This window comes from Notamacropus eugenii, chromosome 2 (genome assembly GCF_028372415.1).
Source record: "Notamacropus eugenii isolate mMacEug1 chromosome 2, mMacEug1.pri_v2, whole genome shotgun sequence".
Taxonomy (NCBI): Eukaryota; Metazoa; Chordata; class Mammalia; order Diprotodontia; family Macropodidae; genus Notamacropus; species Notamacropus eugenii.
This window is the reverse complement of record NC_092873.1, coordinates 404,572,203-404,591,858: the sequence shown is the minus strand read 5'-3', so window position 1 is coordinate 404,591,858 and position 19,656 is coordinate 404,572,203. Positions and strand designations below refer to the sequence as shown.

Genomic DNA, 19,656 nt, shown 5'->3' with positions numbered 1-19,656 from the left:
ATGTTATCCTGACTGTACAAAAGTACCCTTTTATGCAGTTGGGAATTCTAAATATGTTCTTCTTTGTATTTTTTTAGCTATATCACTTTTGACAAAATAGATCAAGGGGATAGCTAGCTATTTTGTTAGGACTGCTTTTTGACAGTTTTTGAAAATCAGACATGACTATATTGACCATATACTGTAGAATTCTTGCATGGTGATGGGTGTTGTTTAAATCCTTGCATTATAGCTATCATGTCACTAACTGATTTGGGTGAGCTGTCCTGTAATCTCTGCTTGTTCTTAAGCTGAAAGAAATCCTGTAATGTGTGCCAAAAGTCCTTCCTTCTCTTTTATGTGATATATGAACTTTTGAGTTTTCAAAAACATTTTACAGAAGACAAAGACATGTTCAAGCCAGTTCTGTATATTTATTAACTTTTAAAGAAAACACAGTGTGATTTGTAATGATGTTGCAATTTCATTATGAAAATTGGATAGGTACTGATCCGCTTCAATCCTAGTTACATATGTTTACCTGTGTGTTTGTGTGTAGGGGCAGAGGAGAGTTGGGGTGGTCATCTTCCTTTAAGGAAAAAAATAGTATTCTTTGGTTTCCTTCTGAGTATGGTTCTCTTTGGTTTATTCAAAAGTGATTCATAGGTTCTAATTTAGAAAGTTTTCCCCTTTTTATATCAAAATGATAAATGTGGTATAGATTAATGCCCTGCTTTAGACATTTAATAAAACGGTAGTACATGTAGTACTTATATACTGTAGAAGTGTTCATATTTTCCATTTTAGGGTGATTTGAGTGATAGTATTCAAAACGTAGAGGTATTTTCCTCTTATACTGCCTTTCTCTTAGTTATAGCCTTTCTTTTAAGATTACTGGAAATGTTCTAAAAACAGTTCTTACTATGTATTGTGCAATAGTCATAATTATGGAATGATAAAAATACTTATAAAGAACAAATACACCAGTTTCAGTATTTTGTTAAGTACTATGGTACTTAAAATTCAGTGTCTGAAATTTCTATCGATGTGTTAGGTAACACTGCCCTCAGAGGGCCAAGGTAAGTAAATTCATTTTTAACATTTAGATGCAACATTTCTGATATATGCCTAGTTGTTTAGTTCTCATAATTGTAACAGGTGCAGAAAAACAAACATGCTGAACAGTTTAATTTTATTTATTTTCTTTTATTTTTACTGATAATCACATTGTTATTCTTGCTCATAGTTGTCTCAATCTGTGACAAAATACTTAAACATAAAAGCAACTCACTCCAGTGTCAAACTATATGAACTGCCACATAATTTGCTCTATCAGCATTCTGAAAAAAACAATGCCTAGAGTAAAATCCTTGGAGTAGTTTGTGGTTACATTTTGCTTCTATTTCCCTTGTGTCTCTTTGGCAGCTGTCTTTCCTATATTGAAATAATTTAAAACCTTAACATCTGATGATTTATTTTTTGTGTGCTAAAATATATTAAAATTTATCTTCTTTTCCTTTGTAGCATTAGTATAGTCTATCTTTCCAATATACTATAATTTTTCAAAAAAATAACTTGATATGAAAAAACTCTTATTCCATAATACTTAAAATAAATGTTATTCATTGACAGGTCTATAAATTCAAAACATTTGAAATTATTAACTGACAGTTAATTAGCATAGTAACTTAATGGTATAAAATTTATATTTTCTACCAGATTAGATTTAAATTTTCTACCAGAGGTTACTGATGTACTTTTTTTTCCCACCAACGAGATCACTTAACTAAAATTTTGTATTCAGTTCATTTAACAGCTCCTGAAATAATATGTTGAAAATGACTTTAAAAGGTGGTAATTATTTTAATGAATATGAATGAATTATTTACTGGTATATTAAAATGAGTCTTTGATTTTTATGATTTTCTAGAATTGATTGGTATTACATCTTTTTAAAAGGGTGATTTAAAAAATTAAAAATAGATATATTGATTAACTCATGACAGTGATGATGAGGGTAGCAGTGATAAACAAAGAAAATTCCATATCAAAATCCCAACCCTCATTTTAGCCAAAATACATAGGCCTCAATTACCTGTATTATGCTAATATCAAGTAAAGACAAACCAGAAAACGAAAAGAAAGGTAATTATCAAATATCCATTATGAAATTTTTAGGACCATAGCTAGGGTTTAAGCAGGTAGACAGCCATTTGGGGTCTTATACAAAGGGGAGTACAACAAGGATAGCTTTAAAATTCTTATTAATAAATATGTATGTAATATGCTCTTTTAATTTTGTCAGAGCACATTGAGAATTCTCTGATGAAATTATAAATTCTTATCATTCTTATATATTTTTAATGCCAGAAAATTTTACTTCCATTGCATGTAATTGTTGTTTTGTAATTTGGTTGTACATTTTATTTATGTGTCTCAAAGCCACTAGAGTCTAGTGGACAACAACCCACTTGGAAGCATTTTTTCAAACTTTGCCCAGGGAACACAAAATATCTTTCAACCCTGGTAATGATTTCTGCTTTGCTTAATATAGTGCCTTGTATGTGGATAATAAACAAATATTTGATTCATTCACAGTTTTCCTTTAGCTACATTTTTTTAAAGGAATGGTTAACCTGCCAATATTCACTTGAGTTTCAGCCCCCTCTTTCTTGATTTATCCTATGATGAAAGTTTTTAAAAAGTGAATAGATAGTTTAAAAGCATGAGACCAGAGTAGACTCAAAAGGCCCAAATAATCCAAAAGAGACTTAGAATAATTGGGTATTTCAGTCTTGGGTTCTTACACTATGAGACTGTGTATATTATAGGTAAGATCCTATTAATTATTTTTTTTAAATCAGTGTTTATTGTGATGAAATTCCATTAGACTATGAGTTTTTACCTTATATGAAGTCTCTTTACTGTGAAACTTCTCTACACTTTTCCCAGATGTTTCCTGTGAAATAAGTGTTATTATTATTATTTATAACAATCATAAAAATGTATATTTTCCTAGAGACTGATAATTGTTCTGCAATTTTATTTGGCATCTCCACCCTGTATATTTAATTTAATCAAGGATATAATTCTATAAAATTATTTGTTTGTAATATTATCAAGCCTATGTTCTCTCAACCTTAGGGTACCTAATTAAGTGTTTTATTACATTGTTTTAATTCTTTTAAATACTGGAGCCAAAATGAAAATATCTTTAAACAATAAGGAAACTTTAAAACCTCTCTGAAGCACATATCTTTTCATAGAATACCATTGTTTTGAAAGCTTCAAATTCTGTGACCAAGGTTATTTTGTTAAAATGATTCATGAGTTACTTTGTATTCTTCAATATATTGTATAAAATTAGAGACCTCTTTCTACAATGCAATAAGCAGATTAAAAAGAAAGCATTGCTTTCACAATCTAGAAGGGCGTAAATGTAAGCAAAATAATAATTTAGCTTACATTTAACCCAGCAGGAAGCTGGGTACAGATTGAGCAGTTCTCCACAGCACCTCTACTGCTATATAAACTAACCTCACAGTTAATTCTTCATTAAATGGCCAAGATGTTATTTTTCTGTTGGTTAATTTGTGTGGACCCTTTGTTCTTACCCACAAACAAAATCATTAGAAAATATTCCTTTCCTTTGGGTTTAAAACTTGATATTCCGATTCCTTTATGAAGATCATGTGTTGAGGCCAAAGTATATTTTCTTTAAAATTTGAACCAGTTTCTCTTTTACTATGAACACATTGCAAAGAATTTTAAAAGTGTTATTTGAAATGAGTTGGCTATCAAACCAAGAGAAAATTTAAAAAGCGATTAAATACTGGCCTATCAACTATCCTGGGATCTCACAGAAGTTGACATTCAAGCATCTTGTCAGTACATAGGTATTTTTCTCATTATAGTTGCTTCAGCTTCAAAGGCAAGTGTGGACCTTGGTCTCCTTTAGGCAGTAGATACTGAAAAGTATACTTAATATAAAAATGACAAGTTCATGCATTATGCAGTGGAAGCATGGTTTCCTGACTATAATGCAGCTTTTCAAAATAAGCATGAAGGAGCATATGTGGCAAAGCCGAGGAATGTGGGTGCATCTGGAAAGCTTTTAAGGCGCCTTGGAAGCACAGCACAGACTTCACCCAGATCGTCAGCATGTTCCATCTGGCCAGTTGCATTGGTGACACTGACCAGTACAAGAACAGACAAATCCTTCAGGGACTGCCTGCAAGCGCTAGATAATCTGAGTGAAATCACTGAAAAAAAAGAAAAGTGGAAGGTTTGAGATTTGACCTCATCAATCAATATCTTCAGAAAACCGTTAGAGAAAAAGACAAGAAAGTTGAAAAACATATGCAGTACCTTAAAAACTGAAAAATTGAGGTGTACTATATTTTTAGATGAAAGAGTATTACTGAAAAAAGTAACTGTCTTAGAATGTTTTTCAAAGGAAACTTAATGTGGTCTTACATCATGGAATCTACATTGGAACAAAGCTCAGCTCTTTTCATAAAATATCAAAGAATCAATGTGAGACCTGGAGTTTTGTTTTGTTTTGGATAGTAAACACATCTAATCAAGTCAGCAAAATACTCATTGAGTACCTTCTCTGTATGGGTTTTTCAGGGTATATGTACAAAGAAGTATAACATGCAAGTATGTCTGCTCAACACAGCCCATTTGCTTGGTCACCAGAATTAATTGGATGAAGAAATGGGTAAAGGAAATGTCTATTCATATTGATTCTGAAATGTCATTGCTCGGATCATCTAAAATCCATCTTTCTCAATACCAAAGTCAAACTTCTAAAATAGTCTTGAAAATGGTCATTGTTTTTTGACTCTATACTCATGAGATTTGGTGGAGTATTGGATGAGCAATAATATTAAGGTGAATGACAAGGGAGTGAGGTGCTAATGCTTTGTTGCATGTTTTGCAGCCATCAAGCATTTTTTGGAAGAGATATCGACATCACTGCTCAAAGATGAATGATGACAACTGGCCAATGAATTGTGTTCCTCAGACATCACTACAGAATTGAAAGCTCTTAATTTGCTACTGCAGGGAAAAGAATAAAAAATGAATGGACTTGCCTAACAAATGAATGACAACCTGCTAAAATTTAGTTTCAGATAAAAAAAACTTGAAGATACTAAATATTTATCAAGCATTTAATAGGTGGAAGAACTTCATTTTTAATATAATTTCAAGCATAACTTGACCAGTTACACTGTATAAATGTCCCATTTTAAAAAAAACAATTCAAACTGTTTGCTATAATTCTTAAAACGTACATTTCCCCAAGATGCTTATCAAATAGGATGGTGAATTCATTGAGAGAAGTGTCACTTCTTTTACTTGGCTGGATATTGACATACTTTTATTGGAAATGATTGAATTTTGGACTTATCATGGTCATTGTAAAATTCTCTAAGAAACATCAGACTCCCAGTGTTTTTATATATTGACACCTAAATGTTGATCCTATCAAGCTATCTATGTGTTTTCCAGTTACTAGATTATTTTCTTAACTCATGTAATATCAAATGTATGCCATGAAAATTAAGTTTTTGCTCACCCTGATGATACTTATTTGTGAATCTTTTGTAAGGAATAGGAACTTAATTCTTCAGTATTGTGTAGGTAGTTTCTGTGTGTACTCCTCAGTTACATCTAGACTTTTATCATATCATGAAGCATGCAAATGGATTCTTCACTGAGAGTAATAGGGCACATCAAACAGTAGCACACCGAGCCTTACCTTTTGTGAAATTTTCCAAAGCTTTTCTTAAAATAGCTTTAATTTTTTACTTGTTAGATGTTTTATCTCTATTTTTTATTAAAGTAGATTCTTTTGATGCTATATTCTTGCATATAATTAATAATACTAATTAAAAAGCAGTCATTTAAGTAGATCTATACTTTGTGCTCTTATTCTGACAGATCATTTGCTGTCTTAATAACCTATCTCTGAGAGTATGAGATGTCACTTGAGTAAAGGTAAATGAAATTGTGATAGTACAGCATGATTCAGATCACCCTACTTTTTTGCACTTGACCATCTTCATACTAGGTATTTGTCCTTTGTATCTACCATTGGATAAAAAAACATTAACTGACAAGGTGACGCTCAGATTGAATGAAGTTGTCCTTTTATGGAAATACTGCTGAAAAAATAACATAGTAATTTATGAAAATAATTTAAAGGTTTAGTAGATGGAAGAAAAAAATAGTTTAATTTTGGAAAGATTTTTTAAAAAATTGATCCATGGATTCTAACAAAAAAGAAGTCAACATTTGTTTTTCCATTAGTGTTTAAATTTCCTTCTCACCTGTCTTCCTTTTTTCTCTTAATCTCGTGTTTGGCTCCATTTCTTATGGCAAGTAGCCCTGGCAGTAATGGTCATCTCTGCAGACAATGAAGGGCTAATAAGAAGCAAACAGTATATTCTTCCTGAGGTAAACGTTTTACTATGAATTCCAATTTCTTGATTTCCAGTGGACACACAAACATAAAAATCAATAAACTTTGAATTTGTTGGTAATTTAAACCAAAATGTAGCCATATCATTTTTTATGAAACTGGAATGTTTTAACACATCCTCTGTGAAGGTTTAGAATTTAGAAAAACAGCATTGAAACTGATTAGAAAGAAGAATACTATCAATCTATCATTACTCTAGTGTAAACCTCCAGAGTATTTTCTTTTACTAACTCAGAGAATCTACATCATAATAAACCTGACTAGTTATTGATATTTTTAGTAGCTATAGTAACCAGTGTCAGTCAATAAACATTTATTAAGCACTTTCTTTGTGTCAGGCACTATGCACACAATATGATATGTGACTTTGGGGAAAATACTGAGAATGACAATGTGAGATGTAAATTGATACAGATTAAACTAAAACAGAGGGTGGTGTAGTGGAAGAGGGATTGGATTTGGAATCAGAAGAACGCAATTCTAGTCCTTTTTCATAACTCCTGTGAGCCTGTTCTCATCTATAAAATGAGATTTATATTTTAACCTAACTACTTTATAGGCCTGAGAGGATCAAGTGAAATAATGTCTTAAGAACTTTGTAAACATAAAGCTCTGAAAATACATAGAAGTTGTTACTATTGTTAAACACAATGGAAAGCTACCAGTCTCCTTTGCCAGGTTGTAATGGAGGAGATATTTATATTCTAGAGCTGATCCTTTCTGCTAACACTTTCCGGAATTCTTTGTAATAAAAATGTTGGAATGTATCCTGTGCACCCAAATCAGACTGGTTGCTATCCATGGCTTTGCCTCTTTAGTTTCAAATAAGGAAGTAATACGTAGATTCAAGTGAGGTTTGCTTCAATGTTTTCTTTGCTGACTTTCATAGAAAAGTGAATTTCAATGACCCAACACAATAAAATCATGCCTTTATTGTGTGATTATAGGGGTATCCAAATGCCAGCTTTTTTCCTTGGCTTTTGGACAGATTTTTTTTATTTAGCAAATTTTCAAAAGTTATTTTTTTTTCAAATGACATGGTTCTATCAATTCCTAACAAACTTGAAGCAGAAAGACTTTTTTTAAGTGACAGAAATACATTTAAGAAATATATATGACGAAGGAAAGAGGTTAACTATCCATCAGTCTATTAACAAATGTAAGACCCTGATTAAATAAACACTTAAATATTAACCAAATAAGTAACTGATATTAAAAAATCAGCACAACTTATAGATTAACTTACTACTAGAATAAGTCACAGAAAAGTTCTGAGGTAGCTAGTCTCAACAATTTTTACTCACAGTGAGGTCTAACACCAATGGCACCACCACCATATTTTAAGAATTATGTATTTTTAATTTCCCTGTAAGTCTTAGAATTTTAAAATTGCGTCAAGGGCCAGATAGATTGATTCTAACAACAACAGCAACAAAAACTCTTCACTGCAACATCACTTTTGGCATCTCTAATTTTATATCACTCAATAATCACATATTAAGTTCCTATTATGTAACTTTCTCTCTATACAAAACAACTCTTGGCATAAGAAGCCAAATATAAAGTACACATTTGGACCAGTCAAGTATTAAATGTTATTCAGACCATAGAATAATTAATTATAATTAATGAAAGCAAGAACTGTTAAATTTTAATGCCTGGATTGCTTATGCTCCTTGAAAAGGTAGGGCTGGGGTCGGGGTGGGGCTGGATAAAAGACTACAATAACAGATGTGCAGGGAAGTGTAATGAAATACACTGTTTTATTTGCCAGTTCCTTCAGGAGAACTCTCTCCCAGGGAGGATCTTCTGATCTCATTTATGCATTCCCCTCGTAGGCTCTTAGAGTTAGATTTTTTATTTCTTAATGAATTTGGAAAAATAACATATATGTTATGAAATAAAAAACTACTTTTTAGCTTCCTAGGGTTGACATTATAAGGAACACAATGTGCTTATATTTTGGGATCTCTTTTTCTAGGTGGATAATATCATATGTTGAGGTTTCTAATATTTCAGTAATTAAATGAAGCTGTATTATTAGTGGGAATATTTCCTCTCACATTTTGAAAAAAGATTTTTCATAAAATAATTTTAATTAAATTTATATTTAACAATTGTATTGTGGGTCTTCTTTAGTATAATTTATTTAACATCCTTCATGAATATAGTGTACTATTACTTTACTTATACTATAACCAGGTCTACAAGTACTGCATTTTTTTCCTGTATGTATTATGCAGATGATTGGTTAATAAGAAAAACCTTTTTTGTTTGTACCTTTCCTTTTATAAAGTGATTGTAAAATATTTAGTTCACTTTCCTGTCAGGAAATCAGAACATACTGAACATAAATTCAGTCTCTCATTGATTGTTGAGTATCTCAAAATGCTTCAAATAATTATCCTAAACACTTAATTTCCATTGTACTGTAGAGACAGAAATTAGTGTGCATGGTTACTGACCCAAAATCCTCTATATTATTTTCTTATGATTATTTTTCTTATGATTTATCTATTTTGATAAAATTATAATGTAAGACATGTTACTTGAAAATTTTGATGAGTTATCTTTTATATAATCAGGATTTGATATTAATATATATGATAGTACTTTATAATAATATGGATTCATACTTATCTGTTTATGGAATTGTTTAAATTTTAAGAGGGGTGTGATTTTATTATCTTTTTGTTTTTAGTACAGGGGATTAGTTTGTGTAATTGTCTCTTTTAACTGGGTCCTTGAAAATGGAAAATTTAAGAAAGCAAGGAATTGTCACTATTTTACCTTTTTACTACAGGGGACTGTTGTCAGCTTTCACCTTCCTTCTTGTCATGCACTACTGTAAATTTGTACTTTAGTTAGATGTGGACATTTTAAGGACAAGATCATGGGACATAGTTAAGCTCTAAAATGGAATAAAAATGTGACTAGCATTGTATTGGACCATGGACAAACTATATTACTTAGCCATTGTAAACTCTTTAAAACTTTTAAGCTGTCTACTTTAGTCCACAGTAATAAATTCCTAGCCCCTGAAGCAACATTTCATTTATAGTGATATTAATTTTAAGAACTATAACACCTAACAAGGTATTGACTTGCAGCATGCTGTCTGTTTTGTGTTTTTGATTTAACAAATTAAACAAAATCAAAACATGATTTGAAATTAGATGGCCATTAGAAAATTAATTCTATTAAAAGAGTAGGTCTGATAGGCAGAATTAATATTCTTTAACAGAAAAAACTAGAAACATAACTTAATGCTTTTCTTTAGATTACTGGGAAAGCTAGGTGGTGCAGTGAATTGAGGGTTGAACCTGGAGTCAGGAAGACCAGCCTCAGATACTTATTGGCTGTGTGCTACTGGACAAGTCACTTAACCCTGTTTGGATCAGTTTCCTCTTCTGTAAAATGAGCTGGAGAAGAAAATGACAAACCACTCCAATATCTTTGCCAAGAAAGCTACAAATGGGGTCATGAAGAGTGGGACATGAGAGAACAACCAAGATGATGTGTTGAGGGCATAACATGAAATTAATGAAAATCTTGGGTATGTCAAAGAGATTTTCTGTAAAGGCAAGAAACCAATGAAAGTGGTGCAATATTTAATCAGTGTAACTATATAGAGTTGTTAAAAGACCTTTGGGCCTTTCATGTCAGTCCAGATAAATTTTTGGCAACTGTTTTGGGAAGGTGGATGTAATTAGGTACCATGGGTTGTGTTTTATTGTAAAAGAGACATACTGTATGGTTTGTTATGGTCTTACTTGATGCTTTTCTATAATACTACATCATTGTTGGAAAAGGAATTTGTTTATAGCAGCTTGTAATAATTCATTTCAAAGCCAGTTTATTAATTACTCATCCACAGGAAACCTTTAAAATGACTTACAATAAGAGGTTATCAAAGAAATCACATCAGTTTCAACCCAAGCAGCCTAATGGATTTAACAAATAAAAAAGTTTATGCTTCTACACATTTTATGTTTTACATAACAAATTCCCCAGTGGGATACTATGCCACTTGTAGGTGATCGAAGTATTTTATAGAGTGATGAGGATTTCCCCTTCCATATCTAGATAATCCCTGCAACATGGTATTATATTTGCTTATACCGGAAAATTTCTTAGTTACTGGGTGGAGACTGAATTGGCTCTTGGTAAAAGTTCTTTTCGGCAGTGCTTCAAGACCAAGGGGTCAGCAGTATTGTTGAAGAACATGCCAAGGGTGGTTGTACTGAAAACATAGTCATTATAGCTGTTAAGGCAGAGTGACTTCCCTACACACTTCAGGACAGAGGTGACCACTTGAAAGTAACCTAAATATAATTTACCCTCAAATTGGGGGTCTGAGATTTGAGAGAGAAAATAAACAAGGTCACCTACGGAAAATTACTTTCTAATGGTAAGAAGGTGTAGTGGAAGCAGAGGAAATGGGTCTAGATCCCCAAAGTTTATGTACTTTTACATTTTGATTGACTGTAGATGATAATATAATTGTTAAATATTAGTATAAAAATCATATTCTAAATTTTTCCTGGTGAAACATCAGAAGGACCTCTCCCTTCCACATGTGTCCAAAAATTCTCTGCTGTAAATGTAGTAGGCAGTTAAATTCTGGTGCTCTACACTTGTGCGTTCTGGCCATGTCCTTAGTTTCACAACTAACATGAATGTTGTAAGGGAAGGGTGGCTACAAAAATAAAATCAATGAGCTTAGGAGCTTTTATCACAGGGGGAAAAAAGTTGAAAGCACAAATTAATATGATAGTGGGATTATTTATGCATTCATTTGTCAAAAATCAGTCAACAAGCATTGATTAAATTATTTTCCCAAGTCAGGCGTATTTGACTATGTACTAAATAATAGTAAATTTAAAGAAAAGAAAAACAGTCCATGCCCTTAGGGATCTCATATTCTAATGGTAAAAACAAACCTGAAAAATATCTAGGCACATATGAAGTATATACAAGTAGATGGAAGTTAATCTTATAAGGAAAGGTATCTTGTGGGGAGCAGGTTTGAACTGAGTCTTGAAGAAAACTAGGAAGACAGATCATGGGGCATTCTCCCATAAAAGGTGGAGTCTAAAAAATTTATTCTGTATTTTAAACATTCTTTCCATATTAAAATTTGAGTTCCAAATTCTCTCCTTTTATAGCTTCCCCACTTACTGAGAAGGCAAGCAAAATATCAATTAATTATACATGTAAAAATGTGAAACATTTCCACATTAGCTATATTGAAAAAAATAAAGCAAAAATATTATACTTCAATTTTCACTCATAGTTTATCAGTACTCTGTCTGGAAGTGTATAATATTTTTTCTTCATAAGTCACTTGGAATTGTCTCTGATCATGGTATTGATTAGAATAACCAAATCTTTTACAGTTGATCAAGATTCAACATTTCTCTTACTGTGCACAGCAATCACCTGGTTCTTTTCACTTCACTTAGCATGATTTCCTATGTTTCTTGCCATTTTCCCCCCTGAAATCACTGTCCTTGGCATTTCTTATCTCATAATATTAATTAATCAAAATCATACATCACAGCTTCTTCATCCATTCCCTAGTTGATGAGCATGCTTTCAATGTCCAATTATTTACCACCACAAAAAAAGCTGCTATAAATGTTTTTATACATATAGGTCCTTTTCCTTTTTCTTTTATCTCTTTTGGCTACAGAACTAGTAGTGGTTTTGCTGAATCAAAGAGTATATGCACAATTTCATAGCCCTTTGAGCATAGTTCCAAATTGTTCTCCAGAATGGTTGGATCAGTTAACAACTCTACCAACAGTTTATTAGTGTATCTATTTTCTTCAACCTCTCCAGCATTTGTCATTGCTAATAGGTGTAAGGTGAAATATCAAAGTTGTTTGAATTTGCATTTCCCTAATCAGCAGTGATTTGGAGCATTTTTTCATATAACTAGGATAGCTTTGATTTTTTCTGAAAACCGTCTTCATGCTCTTTGATTATCAATTAAGGAATGGCTTTTACTTTTGTAAATTTGATTCAGTTCCCTATATATTTGAGAAGTGAAGACTTGATCAGAGAAACTTGATATAAAATTTTTTGATATTATTTCTGTCTGTGGTATCTTTTAGTAAAATATAGTTTCCCTAATTATCTCTTTTAATTAGGTCTATTTTTGCTTTTTGCTTTGTCTGAGATCATGATTGCGACTCCTGTCCTTTTTTACTTCAACTGAAGCACAATAGATTTTGCTCCAGTGCTTTATTTTAATTTAACTCTTTCTGTTCCAAACATGTCTCCTGTGCACAGCGTATTGTTGGAATCTGGTTTATAATCTATTCTGCTCTCCATTGCTATAGGTTAACTCATTCCATTCACATTCATAGTTACAATTACTACTTAAATCTCTTTTTACCCTGTCCCTTCTCAAAAGTCAGTTTTGATTCTGACCACTGCTTCCTTTAGTCTGCCCTTCATTTGATCAAACCCTGCCTTCTTTCTCTCTCTCTCTCTCTCTCTCTCCCTCCCTCCCTCTTTCCCTCCTCTTTCTCTCTCCCCACCTCGCCTCCCTTCCTCCCGTTTTCTTATCTCCTTACTCTCCCATTTCGCTACTGGGTAACAGATTTCTATGTATTTTGTGTTTGTGTGTTATGTATTCTTCCCTTTTTGAACCAATTCCAATAAGAGTGAGATTCAAATATTGCCCACCATTCCTCCGCAGCCACCTCCACTATAAAAGCTCTTCTGTATGTGCCTCTTTAATGTGAGATCCCCATTCTACCTCTCTCAGCATCTCCCAGTGGGTCCGTTTCTTACCTCTACATTTTTGGAGCGGGGTGGAGAGATCATCCCAGCATAATCAAATCACATTCATGACCTCTCTTTGTATAGATTCCTCTTTACTGCCCTAAGAATGGTAAAAGGTTTTAAAATTACTTACATATATAATCTTCCCACATAGGAATGCAAACAGTCTAATCTTATTGAGTCTCTTATTCTTATGTTTACCTTTTTATGCTTCCCTTGAGTCTTATGTTTGAATGCCATATATTCTATTTAATTCTGGTCTTTCTGTTAGGAATGCTTGAAAATACTCTATTTCATTAAATATCCATTCCCCCCACCCTGGAGTATTAGGTTCAGCTTTGATGAGTAGGTGATTCTTGGATGTAACCTCAGTTCTTTTGACTTTCAAAATATCATATTTCAAGCCCTTAGCTTCTTTTTAAAAAATATTTATGTATTTATTTTTAGTCTACAAAGTTTAGTTCCACAAACTTTTGAGTTCCAAATTTTTTCCCCCTTCCTCCCCTCATTCCTCCCCAAGATGGCATGCAATCTGATATAGGCATATACATTCACGTTCCTTAGCTTCTATAAATGGAAGCTGCTTAATCTGTGGAGCTGAATGTGGCTCCACAATAATTTGGCTTTAATATTTCTAGTAGTTTTCATTTGGGGATCTCTTTCAGAAGAAGAATGGTGCATTCTTTCAATTTCTATTTTACCTTCTTTATCTACAATATCAGGGCAGTTTTCCGTAATAATTTCTTGAAAGATGATGTCTAGGCTCTTTTTTTTATCATGGCTTTCAGGTAGTCAAATAATTCTTAAATTCTCTCTCCTGGATCTATTTTCCAGGTCCCTTGTTTTTCCACTGAGGTATTTCATGTCTCCCCCCCCCCCCCCTATTTTTTTCATTCTTTTGACTTTGTTTTGTTGTTTCTTTGCATTTCATGGAGTCATTATCTTCCATTTCCCTCATTCTAATTTTTAAAGAATTATTTTCTTGAGTGACCTTTGTATCTCCTTTTCTGTTTTGCCAATTCTGCTTTTAACATCATTTTCTTCAGTTATTTTTTTACCTTTTTCATTTGTTCTTTTTTGCTTTTTAAGTAGTTCTTTTCTTCAGTGAATTTTTGTACCTCTTTTAACATTAGTCCAACTGATTTTTAAGGAGTTCTTCTCCTTAATATTTTTTTTATGCCTTTTACAAGCTGTTAATTCTCTTTCCATAGTCTTCTTGTATCACTCTCTTCTTAATTTTTTCTCTACCTCTCATCACTTTCTTTAATTCTTTTAGGAATTCTTGTTTGGCCTTGGACCAATTAGTGTTAAGGCTTTGTAGCTATTTTCACACTGTTGTTTTTTGACTTTGTCTTGCTCTTCTCTGCCACTGTAATAGCTTTTTTTGGTCAAGTTATTGTTTTATTGTTTTCTCATTTTCTATGTCACTCCTCTTCCAGTCTGTGTTCTGGTCTTTTCCTAGGAAGGGGGCCTCTGGCTCCACTCTAGCTGCAAGCAGTAACATTCCTATCGGCCCTGGGACAGTGACCAGGTCCCTTGCTCTGCTGAAGCCATAAGCACTAGTACTCCTTTCTGCCTTGCAACTGAGACTAGAACCCCTATTTGACCTATCATAAGTGCTCCTCTCCACCATGGAAGTGCAACCAAGAACTGCTTATAGACAATAGAGTTGCTAATCAGTGCCAGCAGAGGGTCCCCTGTAATCTGTTTCTGAGCAGTCATCTAACCCCTTTATCACTTGGGGCTGAGAGCTCCCAAAGCCACTGTTGTTGCTGCCTCTTCTGCCCAGCCCTGGTGCTGTGGGCCTGTCCCAACCCTGGTGTCATGGATCTCTCTTTGCCACTCCCCACCCCCCCCAGTTTGTCTTACCCTGACCTTTTAATTTTTTTTGGTTGTCACAAATAAAATTTGTGGCATTATTTTAAAGTTGTTTGGAAAGGAATATTGGGAGAGCTCAACTGGGTCTTATCCTGTACTCAGTCATCTTGACTTCCTCTCAGCTGAGTCTTGATAAGGAAAGAGGAGAGAGCATTGTGGGTATGAAGAGTTGACTCAGGAGGCCAGGAATTGGAGATGAGGAGGGAGTATTCTAGGCGTGGGGAGCAGACAGTGAAAATGCTTGGAGTTGGGTATTGGAATGTTTTGTGTGAGCAACAACAAAGAGGCCCGTGTCTGTAGTTCTCAGAGTATGATGACTTGAGTGTGGGAATAGAATGTATAGTAAGAAGACTGGAGAAAGGGGAGGGTTATGATGGGTTTTGATTGTCAAACAGGATCTTATATATTTGATCTTGGAGATGATAGGGCTTTGGTTAGACCTGTACTTAGGAAGAGCAGTATGACATCTGAGTATAGGATGAACTGGAATAGAGAGAGAACTGAGGGAGGTCAACCAGAAGGCTGTCATTATTGTCCAGAGTGAGGTGATGAAGGTCTTGACCAATGTCATGGCAGTCAGAGGCGATATCCATGAGTGATGTTACAAAGTAGAATCAGAAGAGTTTAGGCCTGGTTAGTTTCAGTTGGATGATGAGGTCTCATGCCAGATTGCAGAGTTTTACAAAGAGGAATAAGTTGAAATAACAATCACAAGTTATTTTCCAGTAAGGTTTATTTGGAAAAATACACACACACACACACACACACACACACACACACACACAAGCACTGCCATTTCTTTTATTGAGATATGAACTGTAGCTTTTGCTAATTCCTGCCTTTATAAAAAATCATGTTCATGATGTCTTGGAAGTTTGTTTTAAGATTGTTCTATTAAGGTAGTTTTTGAGAGTTCTGGAACAACCAATTGAGCAATCAGCCTACTGAGTAGATAAAATATTTTAATTTTACTAATGTGATAGTGTTTTGAATTTGTGTTGTTTCTTGCATCCAAGGATTTAAAATTCTCAAGGAAGATTGTTATAAATTTTAATTTTTAAATTTTATTCAATATAAAATATATTTCTTGAAGTCAGTACATTTAGTATTATTTAAAATAAGTGACTGGCTTCTTGTGCCACTGATGGTCTCAGTAGCATTCCCCTCCCCCCCAAATTAAACTACCTAGTATTTATGGTAGCATTTGTTGTACTAAACTGGAATTACTATGCAACAGCTTATGAAATCCAAGTATTTTAGGGAAATAGCAAATATTATTACTTAACTTTCAAATTCATTATCAGAGTACCATGAGTTCCTTGTGAATATGATAGGTAATTACAGTGATTTTTAGAGTTAATTAAAAGAAAAGTCTAATTCATTCATCTCTGGGGATGTTTGGCAAATTATTAACTGGTAATTAATAAGTCTAATGATTACATATGTGTGGATTTTAAATTATTGTTTTATATATGCATTTCTTTTTTTCAGGATCATAAGGTTTAGTTTTTAAGAAATAGTATTTTATTTTTCCCCGAGTTACATGTAAAGATAATTTTTAACATTCGTTTTCTTTTGTTTTCTGGAGACAATCAGAGTTAAATGACTAGCCAGCGTCACACAGCTAGTAAGTTTCTGAGACCAAATTTGGAACTCAACATCCTTCTGACTCCAGGGCTGGTGCTGTATCCACTGTGCCACTTAGCTGCCCCAACATTCCTTTAAAATTGTTTTTGAGTTCCAAATTTTCTGTCTTTTTCCCTCACATACCCCCTTCAGACAGTAAACAACTTGGTATAGGCTATACATGTTCAGCAAAATGCATCTCTTTGGTGATGCTTTGAGATATTAAGGATCATTAGCCAAAAAAAATTGAAACACTATCAAGTTAATTCTTCCAATCTTGTGTCCCTATTACTAGAGATCTAGAAATCAGATTTAGATAATAGGCCTTCCATGCCTGAATCTTGGGAGGTTTTCGATATGCCTTAAGATATAGGATGTTTTCTTTTTTATTTCCTTATATCTTCACTTATTTTTTCATTCTTCATGGTGATTGGGGAAGGGAAGAATATTAATCATATAATCAGCAGATTGGATAGCCTTTTCTTAGTCTTTATCCTTCTTGACCTCCTGGTAGCTCCTGATACTTTTGATACTCTCCCTTCCCATCCCCTATTTCTCACCCTCCCACCCCCACCCTGTCCATTCTCTCTCCCTCTTATGAAATTGCTGTCACTCTATAGCTGTCTGACTACTCCCTCTCAGTCTCCTTTCTGGAATTATCATCTGTATACTGTCCCCTTTTCATGAGCAATCTTAGACCCTCATTTCTTCTTTCTCTACCATCTTTTAATGATCTGATCAGTTTGCATGGGTAATCTCTTGTAATCTCTCTGAGTCTGACTCCCAAATGTATGTTTAAGATTGACTCCCAAATATATATATATATATATATATATATATATATGTATGTATGTATGTATGTATGTATGTATACAATCTTAATATCTTTCCTCACATTTCTTTTCACTTCAGTCCCAAATCACTAAAAGTCCTCTGTTGTCCCATAGGCATCTCAAATTCAACATTTCCCCATTAGAACTAATCTTACCCCATTAGACTGACCCCTATACCGAACTTTTCTACTTCTGTTGAGGGTACCACCATTCTTCCAGTCGCTCAGGTTCAAAACCTTGAATCGATTTTTGACTCTTAATTCTCCCTCCTTCCACCTTCATGTTTCTCATAGCCAACCCCTTCTTTTCCCTGGTATAATCACTACCCTGTTTTGATTCTTCATCACTATTTGCCTTGCCTAATAGCCTCTTAATTTATTTCCCTAGTTGTAGTCTTTTTTCTTTTTTTTCCCTCCATAATCCCTCTTTCACATAGTTACATGAAAGTGAAATGGATGGTCGGGAGATAGTTGGTTTGTCCTCAGGAAAAATCTTTAACCAAAGGCTGATTGAGGCTTGTTGGGGACATTATAAGAGGGTATTCTTATTCAAGTGTAGACTAGATGACTGTGGAGATTCCTTTCAGTTTTGAAATTCTGAGGCTCTGTTAGGGAAAAAAAGATCTTTCTTTGATTAAGGATGATAGAAGTCAGTATGAGGTAAGTACAGAGTGATTGATAGAAAGTGTAGCAATTCGGAGAAAGGAAAGATCACTTTTAGGTGGAATCTTGAGAGGGTGCTTCATCGAAGAGGTGTCATTTTAGCTGGACTTTGAAGAATGAATTATGTTTTACATTTATATTTTATCTATTTGTTGTTTTAAAGTTTGCAAAATACTTCACAAATATTGCCTCTCTTTATCTTAACAACTACCCTGGAAGAGAGGTGCTATTTTCTCAAAAGTATAGATGAGGAAACTATGGCAGACAGAAGTCACTTCTCCAGAGTCATGGAGCTAGTACAGAGGTTCCCAAACTTATTTGGCCTACTGTCCCGTTTTAAAAAAAATTATCCAGTGCCCCCCCTGAAAATCTGTTTTCTTTAACCCTTTAAATTTTTTTAAATTTGCATCATTTTGAAATGATGCATTTTAAATTTAATAATTTGTTATAAATTTGTAGCTTTTTTCCCTGCATTGAAATTTTGATGATGCAATATTACATCTTGTAACCATATAACATTTTATTACAAGTCTTTACATGCACATATTCCTGCTAGTAAATGCTGAACTTCTGACAACGTGTGACTTACTTGCCTGCCAACACTTGCTTCTTAAAACCTGTCAGTGGACTTGACCACTGATTAGTTGTAACTTCCACTATAACTTTAACTCGATGAAACATGTATGAATTTTTTTTTCAAAATTTTCTTATCTTCCCTTCTTTCCATATGCTTCTACCATCCCACTATTTTTATTCAACATCCCTCAATTGCACCTGAGGCTACTACCACCCTTCCTGGATCATTCCAGTACCCCCACAGGGAGCAGTATCACCCACCTTGGCAACCTCTGAGCTAGTGTCTAATGTCATATATGAATTATAGTCTTCCTAACTCTAGGTACAGTTCTCAGTCAAGTGTATCATGTAGCTGTCTATTTAGGTTTAGTGCAATTGCTACAGTGGAAATGATGTTAGAAAAATGTAGGGACATGGGGAGAACAGGGCATTCCAGAGAAGCAGAGGACTGGTTTTGAGTGGGTAACTGTTCATTTTGGCTGAGGGATAGAGTATATGTGGGTCAGTAACAACTATAGCCACTGTCACAATGATAACGGTTAGTATATAGTTCTTTTAAGGTTTGCAAGGTGCTTTACTTATATTAGCTTCTTTTATTCTCAAAATAGTTCTTGGAAATAGTATCCTTATGGAAAAATAAGAATTAATGGATCCAAAGAGAAATCATGTTCATCCCCCTTATTTTACAGATGAGGAAATTGAGGCAGAGGTTCACTTATTTGCCCAAAATCATACAGCCAGTGATTTTGGCAGGATTTGAATGTGGGTCTTCTTGTGTTTAAACCCAACATTCTATGCATTATATCACTTGGCCCAG

General features: G+C 33.7%; 1 protein-coding gene across 14 annotated transcripts in view; it reads left to right on the top strand.

The window, feature by feature from the left end:
- The window catches only part of AKT3 (AKT serine/threonine kinase 3), a 428,671-nt gene that overhangs the window by 201,566 nt on the left and 207,449 nt on the right, over nucleotides 1-19,656 (top strand). For 3 of the 14 annotated variants that reach the window (XM_072647610.1, XM_072647611.1, XM_072647613.1), the window contains one exon: nucleotides 4,925-6,444. The exons of the other annotated variants lie outside the window; for them this stretch is intronic. The gene's annotated coding sequence lies outside the window, so the exon portion shown is untranslated. The remainder of the gene's footprint in view (nucleotides 1-4,924; nucleotides 6,445-19,656) is intronic. 14 annotated transcript variants of the gene reach the window in all.